The 25,891-nt window shown below is 43.1% G+C and overlaps 1 protein-coding gene across 5 annotated transcripts in view; it reads right to left on the bottom strand.

The window, feature by feature from the left end:
• The window catches only part of ppargc1a (peroxisome proliferator-activated receptor gamma, coactivator 1 alpha), a 256,224-nt gene that overhangs the window by 129,222 nt on the left and 101,111 nt on the right, over nt 1-25,891 (bottom strand). The gene's annotated exons all lie outside the window — the stretch shown is intronic.

Raw genomic sequence — 25,891 nt, 5'->3', positions numbered from 1 at the left:
TATTATTATTATTATTATTACCTGCATTGTTTTGTGTCACAGTTAACTTTTTGAATGCCGTTAACTTCAGATAAATTTGCATAATGATGTAATTGCTATAGCAGACTTCATTAGAGCTGTTTAGATGGCCATAGGCTATCTTGAGGTGAAATGATCTTACACAGCTGTGACTTAACCTTTTCTTTAAAGGAAAGTCTATATACTCTGGCCTTTCATTTTATTGATCTTTAAAGCAATATTAACACTCTACTTGATAGGATATGGGTTAGGTCGCATGGGAACTAACATTTGGGTGAATGTCTAAACTTTAGCTGTGTCACAGTCATACCGTAGATCCTGGATCCTTACCTTGATGGCCCATGGGAATCATACTGTATTACACAGTACAATTCATTTTCTGGTGGTGTCCATACATTACGTCAAATAATATACAAATATCAGTCCAATGAACGACTGCATATTCTGACCAAAATATAAAAATATGGATTTTTCTCCACTTTCCCACCAATAAAAAATAGAGCAGAATCATAACCTCTCGCTGCTGTGACTTGTGTCTGTTTAGTATTCCACATTTGAAGAGAGAACTTGATTGAAGGTTTTGGAGTAACACTATTAGCTGCATGTGTAATCCATTGTAAGCAATATACAAAATTAAGATTTCTAATCTCTTAAGGATTAAGACGTGGCTGGTGATAGAACTGTGATGGAATACTGATGACTTATGAAATAATAATACACACACAGCACTTTGTCTGTGCCATATCTTTGATAAACAGGGTGCTTTAATGTTTGTTTTATCAGAGTGTTTTCAACCTTCTTCCTTCTCTCCTAAGGTACTACTCATTGTTGTTGCCGGTCTCTCTAGATAACAAAACAAAACAAAACAGAACAAAACAAATAAATAAATACACCCTCGTTCCCACATCACCAATGGGTGAAGAAAAAGACATTTTGTTGGGTGTTTCCAAAAATTATTGTTTTGTTTATTTTTTTGTTTTTTTGTTTGTCTCTGAATGTTCCCGGTAATAAAACCAGAAAGAATAATGCATAGACTGTGCGCTCACTTCAACAGGCATTAAACAACAGACACATTTACAGTTCCGCTCTGGATTGCCTCACTTGGACCTCATGGTGTCGATAGCAACAAAAAAGCACTCAACAAAACAAGCGGTCACCTCAATAACATCTGTGAATGAACTCGGGCTGCACTCCTATTAAAGCCACATTAGATTCTCGACATCAGATGCCTCGTCTCTGCGGAGCGCCAGTCTTGTTTTTTCCTCCCACTACGTGTTTGTGCGAGGACGAGGACAGAGGAGGCGGTGCGAGCTGGAGGGGAAACTGTTCGTTTAATATGGATTCAGGCGCCGGCGCCTCGCGGGCCTGTCCACTGTGGGCCTCCCAGATGTCATTGTAATTTCATTAGCTGCCGCGGCGACAATGAGTGCCGTGCCGCATCAACACATCAAACCCCCAGGCCGCCGATACCCACGAGGCCCGCACAGCACACACATGCGCACGTTAAAAGAACACAAAGACTTACAATCGTGCACATGCATGCGTAAACACAGAAACCCACTCACTCACTTTTCACACTCTCTCTCTCTCTCTCTCTCTCTCACACGTTCCCACACTCTCCCCACCCTCCTCCGCCCCCTCCCCGGCTTTTTTCCCCCACTGGTAGGTCTCTGGTGGGCAGAGGGAGCAGGATTTCTTCTGGGGCTTTCCCTGCCTTCCCGTTTTAGAACAGCAGAGCTGGGAAGGAGGACATGGTGGAGGGAGAGGAGCGGAGACGATCGGATCGGCTTTGATATATGGAGCCAGCTTTGATGGTCTCTTCCTTCTTCTCACTATAAATAGCTAGCTACAGCTTTAGGGGAAAACGAAGAAAGTGCCAAGAGGAGGAGGAAGGGAGAATGAGGAGAAGAGAGATCCCTGGGGATAACATTTTGTGCTCATAGGTACACACATGTACACACACACACACGCATGCATATACAACATTCTGACATGAAAGAAAAAAGTTTGCGCGCCAATTCTCATTGGCAAAGACATGAAAATGTTTACAGTCTGACAATGTGGCAGGGTAAACACACACACACACACACACACACACACAGAGGTTTAGCTCCCTGGGGCATGTTGCACAGAAGAAGGGTCAGATTCCTTATAGCAGTATAGAAGTGACAGGACCATTAATGGGCCAAAGTGAGAAGCAGCCAACTGCGTATACTTTGCCTCACTGCCAGCCATTTTGTTTTCACATCAATTTCCTACATTCCAGGTAATTTCAGGGGCAGGACTATAAATTTGTTTTGAGATAATCAATCTAAGTAAACTTTTTGTAATTAGTGTATGTCATCAACTTAAGGTAATGAAGTTTGTAAGCAAGAACCAATCTGGATTTTTGGCGGAGTTGGATTTTAGAATGCTTAACATTTCAAGACTTGTAAAAATAAAAGCTTTATATTCATGTGCCATTCTTTTGGAAAATCAAACCGGGAGGATGAATAATAAGCAAAAAGGATAGTTTTGATATTGATTTTGTAAATGGTCTGTGCTCACCACTGTTTTCCCGGCTCAACCTTCAGTTATTTTAATCGGTTTAAGCCGCTGCTACAGCTAACTGCTGTTCTGCCAGCAGCCACTACATGCTGACTTATTGGTTTACCTTATCACTGTGTCCACGACACGCCAGGCATTTGTACACAATATATTTCATCATCTAGCATGTTGTCATGTGTGTACAGATAGCACCAACAAGCACTGACTCTGTTTAGTCCATACCCAGAGGCAGCTTCGCTTTATTCTCTCTCATTGTGTGATGGATTTCTGATTTCTGACCCATTATACAAAAATCTATTCTATTAAGCACAAAGCTAAACTGTGATGAGAATGTATGTGGCTGAAATAACTACCAAATATTCCAAAAAATATGCAGCTATCTACAGGAATGTAGATAGGAAACTCGAATGCAACTTTCTTGGTTTTAAACAAATTTTCATAACTCGTAAATCCCCTTTCACTGCCCCCACAAATCATTTTAGTTAAATCAATAGGTTTTAAGTATAACTGATACAGAATAACAAACCCTGAGTTCTATCCTGCATGGCTTCTCCCTCTGTCACATCAAACAATGGCAGCGAATTACCCAGCATGCATTCCAGTACAGACCCAGAGGGCCAGCATCCATCCTGCCTCACTGTAGCTTTCCAACAGGCTGTCAATGACACAGCCTAAACAATGTCGACTGCAGCAACTAGAAAGTGATTCAATTTAAGACCGGCTTTACTCTCGTTCCCTCGCAGCGAGCCTTTAGAACTGCCGCCTCCCTCCCTCTCTCCCTCTCTCTCCCTCCCGCTCTCACCAACACACATGTACACAAATCGAATGTAAACATGCAGACGGCGCTTCTCCATCAGCCACGGGCGACAGGCGGTGGCAGTTCTGCGTGCTCCGCCTCTCTTTTACCACCCAGAAACAAATGACCAGTCCTTTCATTTCCCCGCCCCCGCCACAACACTGTCCCACCTAATCACTTGTCGTCGGCGAACATGACAGAGCTTTGCCTCAAGTTATGACTCCTGGATGATGACACACTTAGAGGCCGGCAAGGGAAGTTAGCGCCACAATAGATTGATACATTGGTCTCTGCTCTGAGGACTCTCACCCCCCCCCCCCTCCCCCTGCTAGCACCACCAATAAATGACAAATGAGTTTAACTGCCACCGTTAAAGGCATTTATAGTATTGATCTGGCAAGAGTCAATAGTCAGTGCTATGCTCAGGCACTCATAATATTACTTTGAGCAGTGTGCACACTTGCATGCGCATAAATACATACACGGAGGCACACACACACTCCCATACAGTCTAAAAAACAAAAGGGAGGAAAATCAATGGACAGTGGTGCTACTAAGGGAAAGACTAAGTTCCAAACTAATGAAAATAAACACATTAGAAATGTACGGCGTTAAGCGACCTCTGCATTGACCTCACTCCATCTTGACACAATTAATCCCTCGTTAAGGGGGTAATTGTTTGCCACTGCTCATATTTATTGTTGAACGCAGTGGCGAAGGTGCCCGCTGCGTCTGAGACCAGGGTGAGGCCCGTAAACAGCACACACACACACACGTGCCGCCACGTGTGTGTGTGTGTGCTGAAGATAGCAGCGGTGGTCTCAAAGCGCTTGTGCCCCACGTTGCCGGGAGCAACGATCAATAAGGAGAGGGAGCAAGCCGGCACAGGCTCTAATTGAAATGAATTTGGCGGCACATAGATAAACGATTGGACATGTAAAGAGAGAGCGAGGATAAATAGGGAGGGTTACTCGGAGAGGGGAAGAGATTGAGATTTTTTTCACCTTTTCTCTCAAAGGGCGAATGTCTGGGGAGTCTTCAAATGAGAAATACGGTCACTTTATCATTGGCAGCGACCAATAGGAATTTTACACAGGGCTGAATCAATCATGCAGGGGGTTTAATATGGAAGGGAATGAACAGTGGAATATTTGCACAATGTAATAACACCGTTTCTACATCCTGTCCATTTGGTCACTTGAGTTCGATTAACTCAAATACCCATTACATCTATACCACTGTATCCCAGTAGCATCTTTCTTAACATTTCTACTATTATCTTGTCAACAGTAAGGTTCAATTAAACTACTGACCTTACCATGCTGCGGTGTAGAAACGCCTTCGTATAAAAAGCCTCACAAACCAACGCAGATCCAAAAAAGAATTCAACGGGCGGATTTTGAACACATGCACATTATACTTTTACCATTCAGTATTCTGCACACCATCCTGACCCTTTAAAACCACTAGGTGTATTTTTATCAACAACAACAACAACAGAAAAGCCGCTTGCACAATCAGATGATTGACAGCTCAGCTTTCTGTGGGGCATGTTGTCTGAGGTCAGCCCTGTCGCCACGCACGTGTTCCTCTACAGGGGCTTGCACCGCAGTTCAGCCCCGACAAACATGTGATCTTAACCTCCCCGACAGAAGGAGTGTGCTGGCGTGCCCCGGCGCGACGCTTTGTGTACAGAGGGATCAATGCGCCATTCCTGTAACTACACAGAGACAGAGGGACGCGGTGTTAAGGTAAGGAAGAGAGAGAGAAAGGAGGAGAGAAAGAGTGAAGGGAGCAGACAGAGTGAGCAGAGGTACACATGTAGAGGATCAATTGTACGTGTTGTTGCGGGGCGACCAGGCGTCCTGCGCTATTTGTGCCACAAAGACGGAGGGGCCATGAACCTGAGGGGACACTTATTGTCTAGGGGAGCTGCTCTTCCCCCGACCGACCAGTAACCTACGTACACGCTGTAAACACACACTTGCATGTGAGCATAAACACAACCACATGCGTACCCCACCGCACATACTGTATGCCGTAATCGCTCCTCCAGCTTTTACTCACCTTTGAATGACTGGTATTGTAGGAGGGTGTTTGGGAGGGAGGGGGTCAAAGGTTAAGAGATGGTAATGATGCAGAGAAATACTGTCCTCATGGCAATAATGAGGACTTCTGCACTGCTGCACTACAGCTCATTTGTGGAGGAAATGTAGTCAATGTGCGTGCGCGTGTGGGGACCCCGATGCGGGAACATAGCTAAGGACTACAAATCCCTAAGGGTCCGGGCTGCATGTGTAACTGCCATGCAAAGATAAGAATAAGCAAGTGAAAAACGTCTTGGAAAGCATTTGTTACACCAATTAATTCTATCTGTTGTTTTTGTTTCTCAGTTTAATTTAAAAAACATTTTTGAGTTTTTGCATCAATGTTTTTTTTTTTTTTCTGTGATGGTTCAAGTATAAAAACAGAAAACTTTAACTACCTGAGGAGGGGATGGAGGGTGTGTCCAGGTCCACCAGAGCCAAACAGGAACATGGAAAAGAGAAGAAAGGGAGAAAATTCATCAATGAAAGACAATAAAATGTCAATATTTAAGTAGAAATGTGAGAAAAACATTTGATTGGTTAACTCAAAGACGAAAATGCTGCTTCAAAAAGAACAAAGGCCCTTCTATTAGTGATAAAAGACTTGATCTTAATTCCCTGTGATCGTCACCATTGATTCAAACAGGCATATATGTGTTTTGGTAACGGTGTTTGTTTAATTCCTAATTGTTAAACCAATCGTTCAATTAAAAAAAGGCGAAATAATACATCAGTCGGCTGTCTGCAGGCTGAACTGCATTGACAAGCTGACTTGGTCGGTCGTCACAGGACCTGACCACTGCACACCACAATATTCATGGTTATGTGAATGACCACTTTGTTTGGGGCAACCGTAATTAAAACACGCTATGCTTTAAGTCCACCGCAAAATGAGGCAAATTAGGCAGCAGAAAATGAATTAGCATGAAACTCCAAAGAGAGGGATGATGGATGACAGCTGTCTGCCACTCCTGACAGTTTTTACATTTGACTTTCTAATTAATGTGGGGATTTAATGTGTTTGTTAATTCTGTCAATAGCAATTATGTCTCTTTTGGCTGGCTTTGCCACACGCATGTGTCTGATTTTATGCTAATGTGCTGTTCTGTATGTGCTGGAGCCATGACTGCCAAACGAGCCCGGCCAGCAAATGGGCTTTGGCTCCCCGTGGAGAAAGCGCTATGCTGAATATACATAGCGCAGCATATGAATTCTAGACAGCACCGCACTGTTGTATGCTTAAGGAAATTGGCAAGCGACTTGGGGAAGTGAATTGAAATGGTTTGTTGCATAAATGTTGGGGAAGGATCGTGTTTACAGAACAATGCAGATTAACCGATGGTGATTTTAAATGGAGAAAACTGAAACATGAATGACGCAGCAGCCTTGGGCACGATTCTTACAACCACTGACTGCTAAGAACAACTGTATATGAGCAATATCACTTCCACTTGAGTTTTCTTTTTCATTTTCATCATAACAGAAAACATGAACTTTTTCTTTGACAAGAGTTTCGATTCCAGTTGTTTAATCTGCATTTTCATTAAGAACTGTGTCTAAACTGTTTGAGCATATGGTCTAAATAAAAAAAGTTTCTTGTGAACACCAAGTCCTTGGGTAAACTTTTGTAATAAGGTTGCAGGCTTGGTGCTTGTTTGAGGGGGACAGAGACAAACCCTGCTTACTCAGCACTCAGCGCCCAAGGACAGAAGGGCTGTGGTTGAAGAAGAAGCGAGGAAGATAGATTTAACTTGCTGCGGGACAAGTCCCTCGCTACCACCCACTCCTCCTCTCCTCTTTCACCTGGCCCACCGCTCTCTTGTGCGACATCAATCCCTCGCCCACCCTCTGCTCCCCCCCCCCCCCTCCACCACACACAGTAAACACACGGAGGACATCTATCACACTGGTGCTGTTGCTTTAAGTGACTCATTTGTGACACTCTCAGGTTTGGCAACCGTTGTTTCTCTTCACTGGGGCTGGGTCAAAAAAAAAAAAAAAGATCTGACAGTTTGCACTCAGGCTGACAGTTTTTTCCAGATTAGCTACAGCTTTACTTGGAGGCAAAACTGGAAGCGAGTGCACCGGCTAATAAACTCTCATTGGCCTAGAAAACTCTTCCACAACAAGAATAGTAGTAGAAAGCTGATGCATACAACCTCCCTAACCCGTGTGTTTGTTTTCAACCTCTATGATCATTTAATGGCTTGTGTTTGTTGTCCTATTTGACCGGCAATATATATTTTCAGAAATGCTGTGGTGCAGTGCAAAACTGTGTGTTGAAAAAAAAAAAAAAAGTTGTAATAAACCTAGGATGCAATGTGATTTACAATTTTTGACTCGTTAGATCCTTGGGAAAATAATCTTCAATGATTGTTGATTCTTTGACTGCAGTTATGAAAACCGTACGCTTACTCAGACTGGAGATTTTTATAGCATAAATACTGGATTCAAAAATCATATCTTAAACAAGCGTCTCCCTCAGAAATATAGCAAGAAAGACAAAAGGCAACCTGACAGGAAAGCATTTTGGGGAGCTGTTTTTAGCTAAAGAGGTCTCAGGTTGGTATGGGAGACGAGGTTTTGGAGTTGAAGAAGCGAGAGGGAAAAGCAAGCAGTACCTTGCAGACACAGTACATTACTTTTTCATCAGCACATGCACTCCCCTAAGCCTTGGTCCATGGGGGTGTGCGTACTGAATCACAAGCGTGGCCCAGGTTCTTTCCCCTGCACTCATATATTGCATACTGTGGGAATGGAGGGCATGGTAAACTCATATAAGCCACACACCCACAAGACGCTGTCAAAAAAGTGCCGACAAATACAAATAAAAAGTGACTGAGTGATGTGTATACATCGCATAAAACACACAGAGTAACACCAGTGGCATTGGAGTGAAAAAAAAAAAAAAAAGACTTGGATGTGGCACACAAAACACAAAAACACGATCAAAGTCACAGTTTCCACTGTAACGATCTTCATCACATCATAAGAAACTATTATAAGACTAATAAGACTTAATGAGGAGGCAAATAAAAGTGTGACCAAACAAATCGGGGGTTGCAGGGGGTTTACAAGCCTTGAGACTGAGAAGGAGCTGCCGCCAGTGATGCAGGACGTGACCGCCATGTCACATTTACAACTTCACATCAAAACCTCTTTGTGTCCTTGCCAAAGTTATCAGTGTGTAATTACCACTTACTTGCTCTTTATTACACATCTGGCTTACTTGATAAGGCCCAAGAGGCCGTCTCCCCACGTGTGACATCAAAGTATAGCTGTTTAAATCTACAATAATAACCTCATAGAGCAGGTATGATTATGGGAGGTAATTTGTCGTACTTATTTTTGCTGCTTTCCACTAGCCTGGAGAAATGCTTCCAGGGTAGATATGAGAATGTCCATTATTGCTACTTAAGAGAGTGGAGAAAAGGAGCTTGTGGCAGAGCTGGGGAAGCGGAGGAGGAGAAGTCAATCAAGACAGGAAGGATGTTCATTCTCTCTCTCTTCTTCTTTAGTGGGCCATAAAAGCTAACGGGCCCGGAACAGCGCTCACCTCGGAATCGCCCGATTGCTTTTTTTTTTTCTCTTTTCTTTTCTTTTTTTTTTTTCTTTCTCCCCTTTTTCCCTCCTGCCTCCCCTCCCTCTTCTCCTCCAACAAATTGGCAGCCTGGACGGAGGTGAGGGTCATAAATAAGAAAAAAAATGGTAGTCATTGTCACATGCACGTGCTTGCATGCACACACACTCCCACTGTCTCACATGCATGCACAGCTCTAGGCGCTTTTTCTCCTTCCTAGCTGTAGGTATGCACTTGTAACACACACACGGAAGCACACAATGTCGAGCACGGCACTCTGCAACTGAGGACCTCCCCAGAAACGGCCATCGTTCATTTTTTTTTCCTTCCTTTTTTTTATTTTTTTTTATCGTGTTACCTCAGGTGGAGAGAGGGGGAACGTGAGCGAAACTTCTAAAAATACAGTCCTACAGAGGAGTTGGTGCCACTGCAGAGGTTAAACAATCCGAGAGCTGCAGGCAATCATTCAATTTAAAACGCACCAGGAGCCCTTGGGGCGCGGGGGGAGCAGGACGCATAAAGAAATTTAACAACTCAATGTTTTACAGCCCACGAAAATGAGATCCGAGTACAGGAGTGGGGTGGGGGGCGCTGAAAGCTAGCTGTGTGGTCCAAACACAGGCGGACAAAACTGCTAGACGAAAAAAAGAGGTCAGCCACTGAGTGCTGAGTTGAGCTCGTGACCCCTTCCCCAGGACTGAAGTATACCCCCGCCACAGTGAGCCAGCAGCGTGGGAGGGAAAGGGGATGACAAATAAAGTCTAGTGTGTTTGGTTTTTCTTTTTTTTTTTTTTTCACGTTTGCTGCTTGATCTTCCTGCGTCCAGTACAATTTTAGTAAAGGAAAAGAAACCGTCACCTTAGTGGTGGCATGTTTAAGTGGTGCTAGTTCAGTGCAGTTAAATAAAAGCTCTTGACACGCTTTTACCTCAAAAGACAGAAAGAAATGTGTCAACGTGTCCTCTATTCAACCTGAGACAAATCAAGCAAAAAAGGACAATCAGAAAAATCAAAAGGATGAAACAAGACAGCTAGTGACAGACAATGAAAAACAGACATTCAGGATGGAGAAAATAGACAGAGACAGGCTGATAAAGGCAAAGCTGAAGAAAAAGACAATGATACATACAGAAAAAGACAGGTAGGACAAGTCGAGACCCAGACGGACAGACAGGCGAGCGGGGAAGGCAGACAGTTTAGTCAAGCCCAGGGAGGACACAGTGCAGCTAACCGGCGAGAGCTAGAAACAGGAGTGTGTCACATGCAATGAAGGCAAGCGCACAAGACGGACTGTATTTTTAAAGACTTGAGAGGACAGTAGGTAGTTTGAGGTGGGATGGGTTCAGGGTGGAGGAAAGAGAAAGCTGCAGAGAGTGGAGGCTGTGCGACATGCAAAATATTTCTATTAAAGTTTTACTATTGCTTCTTTTCAGGCAAGTAGAAGTTTGAGACACTTTTATTTTAAGTGACTTACATGTCTGCTTTTCTACATTTCAGAGTCAAATATTGTTCCTTTTGCTCCGTTTGTCAAACAACCACAGCTAATACCCGCTAATAACTGCACTTTTCAGCAGTGGAAGAAGTAAAAATAGAAATACCACAAGCTCACGAGGACATATATTAATTGCTTGTTTTGTCCAATCAACAGACAAATGAGATATTCTATTTTAAAAAAAAAGGAAAAACCTCAGGAGGAGGACAAGCAAATGTTTGACATACTTACTTAAAAATGACTTAAACAATTAATTAACTGATAGTCAAAGTAGTTGCCAATTGATTTTCTGTCAGTCGACAAATCAAGTTACAGGTTTAACAACTTCATACACCGTTGTTTCATCTGTATCCAGGTGTCACATTTTAGTAGCTGATCATGCTTTGTCAGTTAAATCTTAATCTCCACGGTAAAACTAACTGATAAATGTAAAGGTGAAATGGAGAAAAATATTTGCTGCTGAATTATATTGGAGTAGATGTTTAAAGCATACACTGGAAATACTCAAGTAAATTACCAAGACATTTTACTAAAAAATATACTTATTAACTTTCCACTACTGGTACTTACACTTCCATAACATTTTTAATGTTGTAATATTCAGGGCTTGAAGTATTGAATCTTATGGTCAAAGATTCATAATAAGAAACTCCTGAGTCCTCTCTTTTCATCACATTGTACAGTTCACCTTATGCATCATTTACTTCCACTCTTTTTTTTCTTTTTTTTGCCTTTAGCGCCCTTCTCATCTTTAAACCTGCATTATTGTGTCTTTAATGTGCTGTTATTTCCCAATGTACAAGCAAATCTTCTGCCAGTTTCCTTTTACCAACTCAATTTCTAGATACTTTTTTTATCTCCATCTCCTTGTTTTGTCTTAATTACTCACCATCAATCCTTCGTTGTCCCCTCAGATCTTTTTTTAATACAATTATTTTTTTTAATAATATGCTACCTCACAATATCAGCCCACTCCTTCTTCATCCCATTCCACTCCTCTTATACCCCGCAGTCCTCCCTGTTTAAAAATACTACCATCCATTCAACCCTTTCTTCCCCTTTATGACCATTTTCCTCCACTACTCTCCATGCATCCCTCTCCCTTAAACTTTCCATCTCTTTGCTCTCCATGCATCTATCTTTCCTCCACATCTCCTCTCTGTTTCGTGTCCCCTTCGACACGTCTTCCTCTCTCCATCCTCTCTCCATCCTCTCCCCTGACAGCCCCCCCCCCCGCCCCTGGCAGAGGGCCTGAGTGTGGGCCTGTTTCCTCAGCAGGCAGTCGACCGCTGCATGCCCGCATTGTGAGCAGGGGAAATGTGCTCCATTGTGTCTGTGCGGCGCTCACCCCTCGATGTGGAAGTGGTCTGAATGCAGGCTCGTTAACCAATCAATAGAGCAGACGTGTCTAAAACCTCGTCCTTGAAACCCCTCTCTGCTTTTGTTCCATGCATGACAAATGAGCTAAGTAGAAGAAAACATCCTGTGTATTTTTTTTTGTTTGTTTTCCGATGCAGATTTTGCCTTGTTTCACAGATTTTTCTGTAATCACTCCCTCACACTAAAAAGACATTTGACAAACCTGATTAGAACATTTGAAAGAATCAAACAGTGCTGGTTTTCTTCTGGACGAGTCATGGAATGAGACACATGGTTAAAAAAAAAAAAAAAAAAAAAAAAGAGAGCTACACGTCTACTAAAGTGGAACATATGTTTGATTGGCAAGAAGGAGAGAGTTATGATTGCACAGGAAGGGAAATGAGTCATCCCCAAACCAATGAATGGCTTTCAACATAGCCTAATAGAGTTCTCTGATGTGTGCATCAGGTAAATTATCCCTTTTAACCTATAAAAGGATGTCAGCTACATTCTAATTCATTTCTGAACATGGTGTCAGAAGTGAGACAGGAACATTTTAATGTTAATTGCGAGAGTTAAACGACCTGTTTTGAGGTACTTCAACTTAAAGTATAGTACACTTTATGACACCCAAAGTCTTCAAGATGCTGGATAGGAGCCACTTGGCAGCTTTCTCCTCTCCTCTCCGCTCCAGACACAACCAGACACAATCTTAAAGACACTTGAGCCATTAATTCAGACATGCCAAGGGCACTTTGTCAAGTCTGCACTGGAAATAGGAGCATTAGTAAACAACCGTAATTTTTACCAGTAATGCAACCATTCACTAGAGCCCTCTTTAAGACCAATAAAACCGATATAGCATCAAAGTCCATCGTTACAAACCAGTAACCTAATTATGCGACAACTGCTTTATTGTTTTTTTCCATTTTTGCCAAATGTTAAAATGTGCCTTAACCCAGAAATGTAATCAATTACGTCATACATAAATACATTATTACTCAAAAGCAAAAGTCCTTCCTTTGAAAGGTGCCTTTAAACAACTCCAAAGCTTCTACACTCACACGTGCACAAATAGAAAAAGAGACACTATGGTTCAGCAAGCAGACAGCGTATAGTTTGGAGGTATTTACTGACTATCAGACTAACCAGCTAGCTTAACGTTAGCCGCCATGACTGGACACAGCACCGGCGATGACCTGTCCGTGTGAATGTCAATGATCATGTCTGTCCACTGAACTCTGATTTAACCATTTATCATATACGGCATTATTATGTGATCAAAGGAACATAAGATCATTAGGTTGAATAACTAATGTGGTTACTAAAAAAAAGTAATCACATCATTAAGTAATGTGTTACTGCCTAACACTGGCAGTCCACTGGGAAAGGACTGTGCTTTTTATACTGGTGGTGGCTGGGTTGGCCCAATTCCCAGCCTAACAAGACACAGTACACCAGGGACCTTCTGCTTATATTGAACCACCCGAGCATCAGGACCCAGCCCTCCCTAACTTGGAACAAGTCAGCAGCTGCAGCAATCGGAGTCACACCAGACCACCTCACCCAGAAGATGACTTAAGTTCAGACAGGAGGGGTCTAGGGACAAGTTAGATGTGAGCCCCAGTCTCATATTCCACTGCTCTCTATTGTCTTGGCTAACTCCCAGCTCATGTTCACCAGCAACATCAGTTTAGAGATGCATGTATCCTGGCTCTAAAGGAGACATGGATCAGGAAGGAGGATGTGGATTGTGAAGATTAGGGGATCCTATATGCGTGGACTGGGATGAAATTACTAGTTATCGTTATCTGATGGTGGTGGTGTATAACTCTGTATAAATGAACTATAGTGTAAAACTTGGGTTTTAGTAAGAGACAGACTATGTAAGAATATTAAATTACTATCTGTGCCCATGGAATTACTGCAGACCTTTCAGATTGTGGTTTACATTCACTCAAAGGCGAACAAATGGACAGCTAAGTAATCATCCATCAATATCCAATAATAACAATAATAATAATAATAATGATGAAGTAGACTTTCTGATCCATTACTCAATAAAGATTGCATGTACAGAGAACCATGAAAAAACAGATCTCTGTATGAAATCCTGATGCAACAAAGAGTTAAACTGATTCTCTGCCAGTGTCCGATTTACTCCCTGGCATCAAATCAATCCAATCACCCCCCGAGACGTCTAGACAAACTCTAATCACTTACAATTCAGAGCAATCACTTTCATCCCATGATGCATTTCGCCGGTGATAGGATGGGTCTCTTTCAGGGTGACAGTGGCACGATCATCCAGGCAGCAATTACAGTAACAAAACAGCCTTTAAAGAGCGTGACAGTGATTTGATGATCATGTGACAGTGAGTAGCAATACAGTGTCAATAATTACACTGTTGAGTTGTACCACACACTGTAATGCAATATCAATCTGCCAATATCAACACGATTCAGTTGACACCTATAGTAACTCTGCTTAAAAAGCACACAATGGTGGAAGGAAAAAAGATCTTTTTGAAACGGAGGGACAACCCCGGGGCCATGGAGGAAACATCTGAAGGGATAAGGGAGTGTGAAGGGAGAGATTTTCTTTGTCAAAGTTTTAAACCGGTCTAAACGTTGACAGCTTTACACATCTACGGTTAGAAATAAAAATGAAAGAAACAGAGGAAGCGAGAGGAGACGAAAGCAGAAAGGAAGATGGGTGGGCCGAGCAGAAGAAAACAACAGACCTATACTCTGCTGTCTCCAGCGTTACCTGTGTTTCACCTTTAATCCTTCCCATCTTATTTTAGTGGAGCAACAAGGCTTGTGCCTGTTTACCGGGTGAATTCCTCTCCTGCAGTGAGACGAAGGTTCCCAGGGCTCGGTATTTGTCAAAGACACTCCCGCTCAGGCCTCAGCCCCAGCCCGGAAAAACCTTTTGTCAAACAGCCAGCATTTTTCATTCTGCTGTTGTTGCGTCTCGGTCTCACCTAAGGCCATTAAACTCACAAAAGAATAAATTACATTAATTGCCAGTCTCGATGAGAACAGCTGGGCTGAGGTGCAGAACAACAACGATAAAACGAATTACAAGGAAATAAACCCCGGGTAAGAGAAGCAGCTCTCCTGACTTTCTTGAGGTGGTGGCGGGAGGTGTGTTTTCAAAACAAAATGGCTGCTGCTTGATGCATTCCATATCGCAGGATGGGTTCTCGCTTTGGTTCTGCATGAGGATGAGTCCGGGAATGTATTTGTCTTTTCCAGGGTGAAGGTGTTCTCCGCACCCACGCTGCCCCAGTTCATCTTGACACCTTTCACCATTAAGGCCCAGGTGCATAGCTAATGAGGGGCTGGTGAACCACACACCTGTGTGCTGCGGGGAGGAGGCGGGAGGCCCAGCACCTTGACTAATGCCCTCGCCCCTGTTTCCATCTTTTCCATCTGTCTCCATCCCTCCTTCCTTTTGTTCTGCCTGAAAAAACCCTCTCCGTCTCTATATCCATCAGACTTCAGCTCGCCCTCTCATTTCTCCAATCCGCTATCTCTCTCTCTCTCTCTCTCTCTCTCTGTCTCTCTCTTTTCAGTGCTTGTCTCTGCGGCTCTGCACTGTGTTTCCCGGGCGTTTGTACCTTTGGCTGAGGCTGCCCCGAGCACTTGGCTGAGACGTACCTCTGAGAAGAGCTCGTTAGAAGGTGTGAGCTTAACCCCTGATTGATTTCTGAGCATGACACAGTGAGAGAGCCGAGATGTAGCGCAAACACCTCTTCTGATGACTGTGTGTGTGCGTGTGAGGTAGAGAGAAGAAGAGACGAGAGTTGAGGGTTAGGGGGATCAAGAACAAGAGAGCGAAAGAGAAGGGGGGGGAGACAGCTAGCAGAGACAGAAAGTGACTATGCTCTCTTTTTCTTTTATGTGCCTTTATATTTTGTTGTTGTTTCGCTAGTGTTCAGGGCTGTGCAATGAACTGAGGAGTGGCTAACTCGCTCCAATTTGTCAGGAGCTCTCTGACTGTTGTTTGGGCAGTGGGTGGGGGTGTGGAGGGCGCAGCCGCTGATGCCAGCCCTCCAATAGCGGAGTGATTACTGGGCACTGGGCCGTGCTGAGCCGGGCCGGGGCGTCAAAACATGCCGTTGCACTCCACTAGACACCGCTGTATAAAGATATGTGCTGAGACCTATATGCTCTGACAATGCTGTGCTAAATTAAGAGAAACCGCGGAGCATTAAGGAGTTACTTGATTATTTGCCTGAAGGAAGAGGACAATTGCTCTCCGCAAACGGCGATATCTCCACATACACTGCAAAAAAAAACGGACACTCGAGAAAGATTATCCAATTCTTTTTGATGTCAAACATGAATAATTTTGTCAAACATCATTTCTTAATTCTTAGATCACTTGTGTTTCACTTACAGCTGATGAGAAAAGTGGATGTAGTTGTCTGACTAATATGCCAAACATGTTATTTAGTAAAAAAAAACTTCCCTACAAAATCATCTGACCTATTACAGGGATAATTTTAGACTCAAAATGTAGTTGAACTTAAATAGCTGCTTGATTTAAGTGACACCTGACTATACTGTACTGAAACAAGCTCAGTAAGCCTTTGTTGAGGAGGATGCACCAAGTGTATAACAGAATATTTTCAGGTTTACTGTTACGCTCACTCAACACTTTGCCTACACCGACTCGGCATTCAGACTGGAAACAGTACTATGTTAAAAGAAGAACAAAAAAACAAAAAAAAACAAAACAATGATTTGTATGATGAGCTGAGTTTATCAGCACAGCGAGTTATGATAGTGAGAGAAAGGGCTTTTACATCTCCGTAGTGTTACGACAACAAATACTTCACCCTCGGTCTCAGAGACTGCGTCAGTCCCCCCGCTGAGCCGATGCAATGCTCTCACTTAAACGAACAGTAGGGTTGCATTTTTTCATTAAGTGCTGATGTCAGTCTGAATGAAGCCTTGAAGGAATTAATGTCTTATTTTAAGATTTTCAGATCCTTCTCTGCAGTCCAGCGTAAAGACGTTAACGCCTTTATTGCTCAGTTAAATGAGAAATAATCCAGTGACAATCTTTGTCTTGAGTTTCTGAAATTTCCTCGCTCTTATCGGGTATTTCAGAAGGCCAGTGCGTTTTGTACTCGCCTGGTTTTTCAGCTGGCAATATGATAAAATTGTTTTTGCTTACCCAAGAAGAGAAGATTAAACTTTGAAAACATTATATTTTGGTGTTTTGTATAAGGGGATTGTTTTTTTTTGCAGTGTAGATAATAGAGAACACCTATGCATCATAAGCATGTCACTTTACAGTACATGTATCTTTGCTTCATGTACTCAGGCTAATGGAAAATTGGACAGCATCATTTTCACTCTGAGAACAACCCAGCAGCATCTTGTTAATGGTTGAATTAAAGCGAGAGACAATCTATATTTTCTGCAAAAAAAAAAAAAAAAAAAAACCTTTTACAGAATTGTGTTCATGCACATCTTTTGGAGCCACAGTGTGTAAGCGGACTTGTTCTCCGGTCCCTGTGTGCACACTCCTCCTTATAGCAACATGTAAACAACCGCGTGTATATCAATTCCCTGTAGTAATTCTTTGTCTCTCTGCCCCACGTCTGCATATGATTATTGATTCTATAAAGAGGGGCCCTTCAATAGTGTCAAGGCATTTAGATTTGCATTTATATTCTCACTGTGATGGTGTTCGTCTAAAGCAATGAAACCTCTCACTTGCCCAGGGATGAGTGGAAGGGAGGGAGAGAGTTTTGATAAGGCTGCCGTCATTCATTTCAATTTCCTTATCAAGCCTAAGTACCTTCTATGAATTGGCCCTTTAAAGTACACAAATTAGAGCCATCAGTTATGCTGGTATGTGAAACAAGCAGGGGGAAGCAGTGAGGGAACACTAGCGGAGCGGAGAACAGAGTCACACGGAGAAAACTGGGCAAACTGCGGCGAGAGAAAAGAGGAGAGAAAATAAAAATGAGTGAGAAAAGACAGTGTTAATGAGCGTGTGAGACAGTGAGACCACTGTGGGCAGACCTAAAGAACAAATGCCTCTAATGCTTAATTCCACAGGGAGCAGTCAGGGTACGCTTCTTATCATTTTATAATGATGATTACTCAGGGTCTATGGAATGAGCACCCACTTAGGGGCCATACCAAAAAAAAAAAAAAAGCAAAGTCAAGCAAACACGACAGGAAGTAAAATATATGCTGAAGAAAAATTACGGGACATTCAATTGCAGAGATTATGTTTTTGCTCCCTAATAAGTGTGATAAAAGAACAGAAAAAAACTCATGCATTTAAATATGCTTCTTAGCCTAGTATGTTTCCCTAGTCTCTGCGTCATTGTGACTACGGCAAGAGACGTAGCCAAACAATACTTCTATACCAAGTAGTGTTTGTTTGCTTTACATATGAATAGCCCACTTTATTTCTGGAAGTACACCAATCACTTTTGGTCCATTAAATTCTAATTAGTAGAGATAGAGCCTAAAGCCTCACAGAGGGAGATAATATTATAGAGGCTGGGAAGGAGCTGCAAAAGGATGGGGGGGGGGGGGGGGGGGGGGGGGGGGGGGGGGGGGCCAGAGGAGACTGACAGAGCCTAAACAATGCCACATAATAGAGGAGGCCTCAGAGCTGGTTTGGGAAGGAAATTAACCCATTCAGTTCTAAAGGCCCATTAACTCACACCTCTTACTATTTGCAACAAACCTCTGAATTTTTTTTTTTTTCCTCAGCTCTGGTCTTATGGACTTTATTGACCACTGTTCCTATCAATAATGATGAACACAGTGATCACACTAACTTGAATGTCGAGATCTGAGAACATGGTGAAATTGTGAAAAAGAGACAGGGCAAGAATCATGAGCGATAAAACGATCTACCCTCTTAATGCAACTATATCAGTCATCTCAGGAATTATTCATTTACATTTAAGCAGAAATTTCTCCTGGAAATATTCAACACTGCGTGTGCTGAAGTCTGCACAGTGGGAAATCTGAGCAAATTTCCAAAATACTGTACAATTACATCTTCATGTGTCCTACATAAAGGTTAAAAAAAGAAGCCTTTCTGGAGTCATGTTTACAGTGTTAGCAAGTTCTGTTTAATTTTCTTCTCCAAAAAAAACAAACAAAAATAGTCTGTCAACCTGTTTATTCAGCTAATGATTTAGAAATAATAATTATCTTATCTTAAAATTCCAGATTAAATAAACTTCTTTCATGCCCTCATTGATAATTAGATGCACAACTTCTCTCACCACAACTCCACGGCCAAAATAAACCAGAATTGTCCTTTAATATTTTCACCTCCCTAAAATCCCAGTAAAATGTCGATTCCTGCTTGACTGCATCATATTGGTAGTGCTGTTAGAGTTTTTGTAGTTTCAGAAAAAGTTTATCCACAAGTAATCTGAATGTTGTTGGTGTGTGAGTGAATCACCCATTGATCTGACGCAGCCCATAAAGCAGCCACAGACTTTGGTAGCCCGGGCATGTGCCAAATAGCAGGCCTGATTAATGCACCGATAATCTGGTCCATAAATAGACACGCCAGTCTCTGTTTTGTATTTTATGTATCCGCCTTTACTGCAGCAATAACCGTTGGAAGGCTGTATTTCATGGCTGTTCAGCCGCCAAACTTCTCTCAGTTACACTCCGTCTCTCTTTCTCGTTCACTCAAACACTCTCTCTCTCTTCCTCTCTGGCCCAATTCCACTTTGATGAAGAGTGAAAGAGCATGTTGTCTAAAACTTTTTGGCAAGTGGTGAGAATAGAGAGAAGACTGAGAGGAAGAGGCAGCTTTCACAATACATCAAGCTCTCTCTTCTCCAACACCTACAGTTCGCCGATACCTATGGGTCTTTTTCATCGTGAGTCACTGATAAACACAGAAAAGGCTGGCGGATTACAGGAAGAGGCTGGAAAAGAGCCCACCCCCATTCATGAGGAGAAGCCTTGCCAACCAATAACATGGGTCACCGGTTCCCAGGCCAAAGTGTATCGTGATGGAGCACTGGGATGCCAGGGCTCAACCAAGAGCAAAGGTGACAAAGGAGGAAAAGCTTTTACCACATCAGCAGCAGAAACATTTGGTACTCACTACAAAAGGAACATGGCAGCGCTCCCTCGTCTCAATCCCCATCTGACTGGAGATGTAGCGTCAGGGTAGTCATGCTCTACCGGACCTCGTCTGAACCAGATCCGTCTCCCGTAATAATGGTGACACTGTTGTGCATGCTTAATGGGAGATGGTGGGCTGCCTGGTCAACAAAACACCTAACCCTGAAATGAACAAAAGCTGGAAGACACACACTTAAAAAACTTACTTATTAACTGAGAATGAAAAAAAAAAGGCTAAAGGCCAAAGCTGGCACTTTCTAGTTATCAAGGTCTCCCAACAAACAATTTGAATAGTTATTATATACTGTTTTGTGTTTTTTTTAAGCTTCACAGCAAAACACGGCAATAAGTGATGCCCTTTATCCTCCTATTAGAGAGCACAAGACTCCTCTATCCCACCCATTTGCACAGCTTATGAATATTCTATTTTAAAGCATGAAAACATCCTTTTAGTGGCCGTTGGCAGTTCAGCTATGATTGTGCGCCAGCAGAAATACAGTGAAACAACAGCAGCAACCTCTGTATGATCTCCCAACTTGACCACTGTTTTAATTACAAAATTATAATTACGGTGAGCTGGATAAATGTGTCTACTGGGCCTACGACTCACCAAAAAACAATGAGCTTTGATATTCACATTTTTATTTTGTAAGGGCAGAGGAAAGAGTTTGAAATAAGGCCCCGAAGCAATAGTTAATTTACTGTATCCTGAGATGTTGCCTTAATTTATTGATACCAGTTTGTTTTCGATTTGAGGTGAAGCGCTCCGGAGAGTGTTGCTGAAAAAGGGGGAAAAAAAATTTTTCAATTATGTTCCTGGAAAAAAGGCAGCGACAGAAGCCTTTCAGTGCACAAAGCTGCCCTGTGACTTGATGAATGGCCAGCCTTTAATGTTATGGGGGATTAAAGATAACTTCTGAACGATCAGCGGGCCAACATATAGGCAGCTCCTCTTTCACCGGCATAATAAGTTCTCAGCTGCCACTGGTTTAATTACCTCCTTTTAAAACTCAATCCACGTGGACCCCTCTTTAAAAAAAATAAGATGGCAGGAGGATTAAGTTGAGGGGGGCAGTGGGGGTCAGGTATTCCATTGATTACAAGGTACCATTAAAGATCAAGAGAGGAGGCACTTAGAGACATCCATCAGGCTAAGATTGAAGCGGCCGTAATGATCTTCCTGTACACCATAAATAACACTGATGTGTTGCTTCCATCTCATCCACACCACTCTGGGTTTTGTTATGAAGCTGCTCAGCCCTCCTCCATCCACGCAAAACCCTGGGGAGAGTCCTTTCGGACGACTACCCCACACACACACACACACACACACACACACACACACACACACACTCCCACCACCCACCTGTGCCGCTGAGCAAGTTCGCAAGAAATCCATCAGGACTGTGTTGGGATGAACAGATCACGTTAGCTACTCCCCAGGGAGAGAGGTCACTGGAGCTATGAGTCACTACTGTCATATGAAAAACACAGCGGAGGCGTGTTGCGACTGCCAGATGAGCATCTGAGACGCACATTCACGCTGCTGCCAGGTGCTGATTGCAGGACTGGCATGCAGAGATCAACAACATGCAAAGAGACTGTAAGTTTTAGATCTTCCTGAAAAAATAATGCACTGACTCTGCTGCACCAAAGTGGTTATAATTCTTCTCTGCAACTGTGAATGGAAACAAGACTTAAACACATCTGCTACAATATGAAAATCAAAAATTGCTTATATTTAACTGCCATTGGGAAGCAACTGGCAACCTGCCAAATTTATTGGAGGGAATTCCTATCCTCCTCTTCACGAGGAGATAATATGTGTGTGGCATATGGAACAAATGTGAATTAAAAGCAGCATGAGAGACATATGCTGCAGTCCCACGCCTCTATGCGAGCGCTCCCTGTGGACTGGAGAGCACAGGGACCCGCACATGCTTCAAGCCCTGGCCCTCCTACTTTGTTTCCATCTTTAGGTGCCCCCGGTGGGTGGCTAGTTGGTGGATTAAACAAAATTTTAGAAAAAAGAAAAAGAAATGCTCTGTAGTTGTAGATCTTCATTGGCTGGTGATGAAGGATGGCGGCATGCAAAATGGGCATCTGTTGACACCTACTGGGGGGGTGGGGGGGGTTGGAGAATGGGACAGCTGTATCTGTAGGTGCGGGGTTAATGGAGAGCACAGTTTGAGACTTTCCCTACATTACACATTCCAACAGGAAATCAAATTAAGCTGCTGGAACATCATCTGCTCTCTGCACATTTATTCACTATTCAACCACAACTGCTTAGTGAAATGCATGAGGGCAGATTTAAGACAGTGGTGTTTAGCGTATGAGTCAGACGGTATGTATTCCATACTCTTCTATATTACTCACAAAAAAAATAATGAAGCGCTGTCCCCCATTCCCAACATACTGCGCTTTTTGAGGTTATTCCTCTTCTGAAAAGTCCTGTGTGCCTCATTGATCAACAAAGCTGTGCATCGCCCTAGGTGATTGCGGTGTTTTCTGCAGCACAACAATGCAGGCAGGGTGGGATACGGGGGGTGGGGGGGGCGACAACAGGGAGGTGAAATCATGGGCAAGTTCTAGCCGCCCTGACAGAGAAACGGCAAATAAGAACTCAACAAGATCCCGTGGGATTCGTGGTACAGCAGTTGAACCTCTGCTGGGGGAGCTGTGGGGTGTCCTCATAGTATGCCCCCTACTGGCTGAAAGAAAGCGTAAGTCACAGAACCTCCTACGGCTCATCTCGATTTGAGAAAACCTTTTGTATCTGTTGATATGCTAAAGGCGATGTTATACTTAACCCAAAATAATGAAACGACTGTGCTGCCCGGGTGTGCCTGTGCATGTTTTTGTATACCCCCCCTTCCAGTATCAACGTGGGTCTCCTTCACTTTCTGTGCAGGGGAAAGTGAGGCTCCATAGAGGCTGCTAATTTGAACAGATGCATGTCAGCACCAACAAAAAGTGCTGGGAACAGGAAAATAAGGTCCCTTTTTTCATTTTTTTGCAAATAAAAGATTAGAGGATATGTAACAAAGGAAGCGAGAGAGGACACAAGAGAAAAAGGAAAAATTAGTGAGTGAAAGCAGAGAGTACATCAAAGAGAAAGGATAAACATTCTCATGTACTTTTGCTCTGCTCATGAGCAAATAATTTGCTTTACTCTCTACTCGATCTTATTATTATTCAGCAAATAATACATATGGCATCATCACAGATTGTTAACATCTTCTTGAACAAGTAATTATTTACAAATGTATGCAGGGTTTGTCCTTGCTTTTACAACAACCTGTTCAAGTAGCTAGATAAAAGCTGTGTTGGTGTAACACTGCCAGTTCAGGGTTTATCCCCCCCCCCCCGACACCATGAGGCTGGCTGCAGGATGCAGGCTAAGACTACTGCTACTCTTGGCAGGGGCTAACCCAGAAAAGGCAAGCAGGCAGGCAGGCAGGCTGGCTGCTGGAGATTGGGTCTGGCGGAAAGCAGGTCACACATACATCAGAGACCAACGCAGCGCATTGCCTGTTACAGCTTAATATCCACAGAAGCCAAAGCCAGGACATACACACCACCGCAGATAGAAGGAGAGAGCCAGGCAGAGAGAGGGGGAGAGGTGGAGGAAGAGTGGACAGAGGAAACAGACAACTGGAAGGCGAGAAGGACACAAGAAGAGAAAGAGTCCAAAAAATAAAAAATAAAATAGCTTGCGGGAAATAGAGAACAAGAGCAGGAGGAGAGGAGGAAGAAGCTGAAATGATGGGTTTGGCAGAGGTGTAGCTGACATGAGAGGTGGAGTGAAAGAGCAGGCAAGAGAGTTAAAGGCAGAGTAAGGGGAAATGATATCCAGTAGATAAAAAAAAAACAAAAAAAAACGATGGAGGATCAGAGAGGGAGGACAGCAAAAATGATACTGTGAGGGCTAGGTATAGTAAAAACTGAAGGTTAATGAAAACTGAGAAGGTGAAAAGTGAGGAAAGGACAGTAAAGTGAGCTGAAAGGATCATTACCACTACAAATATATATTACTGTTTAGGCTGGTTATACATATTTAAACATACAGATAAGGAAACATACAGAAGCTCGGTGCTGACTCAATGAAGTTCAAACATTTTGGGCAGTTGTCATCTTCAAATTAAAATTCAGGCTAGTTGTGAAATAAGATAACACGAACAAACCACACAGGCTGTTCTTCTGCCAAGACTAAAAAGCTCCATCAAACTGCCATAAGGTTACCAGACATTTCAGCTGTGCTAGAGGAAAAGAAAAGAAATAGAAAGTACAGTAACTGCGAGAAAATACAGGGACAACTAAGGAAAGAGTGTAAAAAGCGCTGACAGGCTCTATTGCTGGGGTAGAGGTTGTGAAGGGGGTATAACAGAAATAGAGGGAGCGAACGAGCATGCGAGAGGGAAAGGGGAAGGGAGAGATAGCAGAGAGTGTGTGATAAAAGGAGGGGGGGGAGAAAAAAAAACACAAGCCCAGCTCCCGTAGGAGGAATGCACAATAGTGCAATAAGCTGGTGATATAATTGTCTTTTTTGCTGTATCAAGCCCATTCTCTTTATCTTTGGCAACCCTCATCAAATCAGCCCTCCACCACCTCAGGTGCTGCTTTAATTACTGACAGAATCTCAAGACCAAGGAGCAGAAAAAACATGTTCCTGCTAATTCCACTGCACTCTCCCACAGACAGCTATACACAATATATATGTCTCCACTTTCTTTCCGTTTTATACATAGGTTGAATGTCTTGACTGTTATTCAGATGAAAAAAAATGCAATACTTAATTTTATTAAAGATGAATCTAAACTTTACACATTGATTGATTGATGAAAGTAAGTACAACAGAAATCTAAAGATATAAAAATGGTCTCACTTCTTTCTTCATGGGCTACAAAATGACAGCTCATTGAGTATTTATCAGTTATGAATTTTGATTATCCTCATGACAAAACCTAGGGATTAAAATCAAATGGATGCATTGACATTTATTTGTTCACATCTCTTATGATCACAGACATACGATTATCTACACTCATCCATTCACATAAACATAAAGATACACAAATAACCCTGAATACCATCACTGTGTGTGTGTGTGTGTGTGTGTGTGTGTGTGTGTGTGTGTGTCTGTAAGCAGTTCTGTTGTTGTTGTTGCCATTAGACTCTTATGGGACAGAGTGCTCCCAGGCGGATGCGCGTCTGTAAGGCAAACCATCGGTGACATCCTAAGCACGGCTAACGTGGTTACCGCTGCAGCGACACAGACGAAGAGCCTTCCCAAGATACACGGCGAGCCACGGCAGCGCACCACCACAGACGGGGCCAAATGAGATAGCGCCAGGGCCAAATCTAATCAGGGAACGAAGACACAGCACAAGAGGAGACGGCGCAGCAAAGAAATGGAAAGGAAAGAAGGGGGGGGGGGGGGGGGGGGTAGAGGAGGTAAACAGAGGAAACACAGGCAGGAGGAAAACAGGAGGAGTGAGAAATAGAGCGATATTGAGTGGGTGACAGAAATATACTGAGCGTTAAGCTGAGAGAGAGTCTGAGACAGAGCAGGGAAGAGAGGACGAGGAGGTGCAGGAGAGAGGTTTGCATTGCACACGTGTGAGGAAAGCAGGCTTGATTGTTTGTGTACCCTACTCCCTTACTCCCCGCTGGTAAATGGGAAACACAGCCCTGCGCCGCGTCCCCACCCTCGCACCCTCCTCCTCCTCCTCCTCCTCCTCGGCCATTCAGAGCCACTTGCGCAGCCTTTTCTCAGCCAACGCCACACAATAGCGAGCTGATGAACCTGGGGCTAACATGCCCTTTGAGCTCAGTAAAGGCAGAATGCATGGAGGGTCCTTAATGATATCA

This window comes from Seriola aureovittata, chromosome 23, assembly GCF_021018895.1.
Source record: "Seriola aureovittata isolate HTS-2021-v1 ecotype China chromosome 23, ASM2101889v1, whole genome shotgun sequence".
Taxonomy (NCBI): Eukaryota; Metazoa; Chordata; class Actinopteri; order Carangiformes; family Carangidae; genus Seriola; species Seriola aureovittata.
Note: the sequence above shows the minus strand (reverse complement) of the source record. Positions and strands in the feature narration are given on the sequence as shown.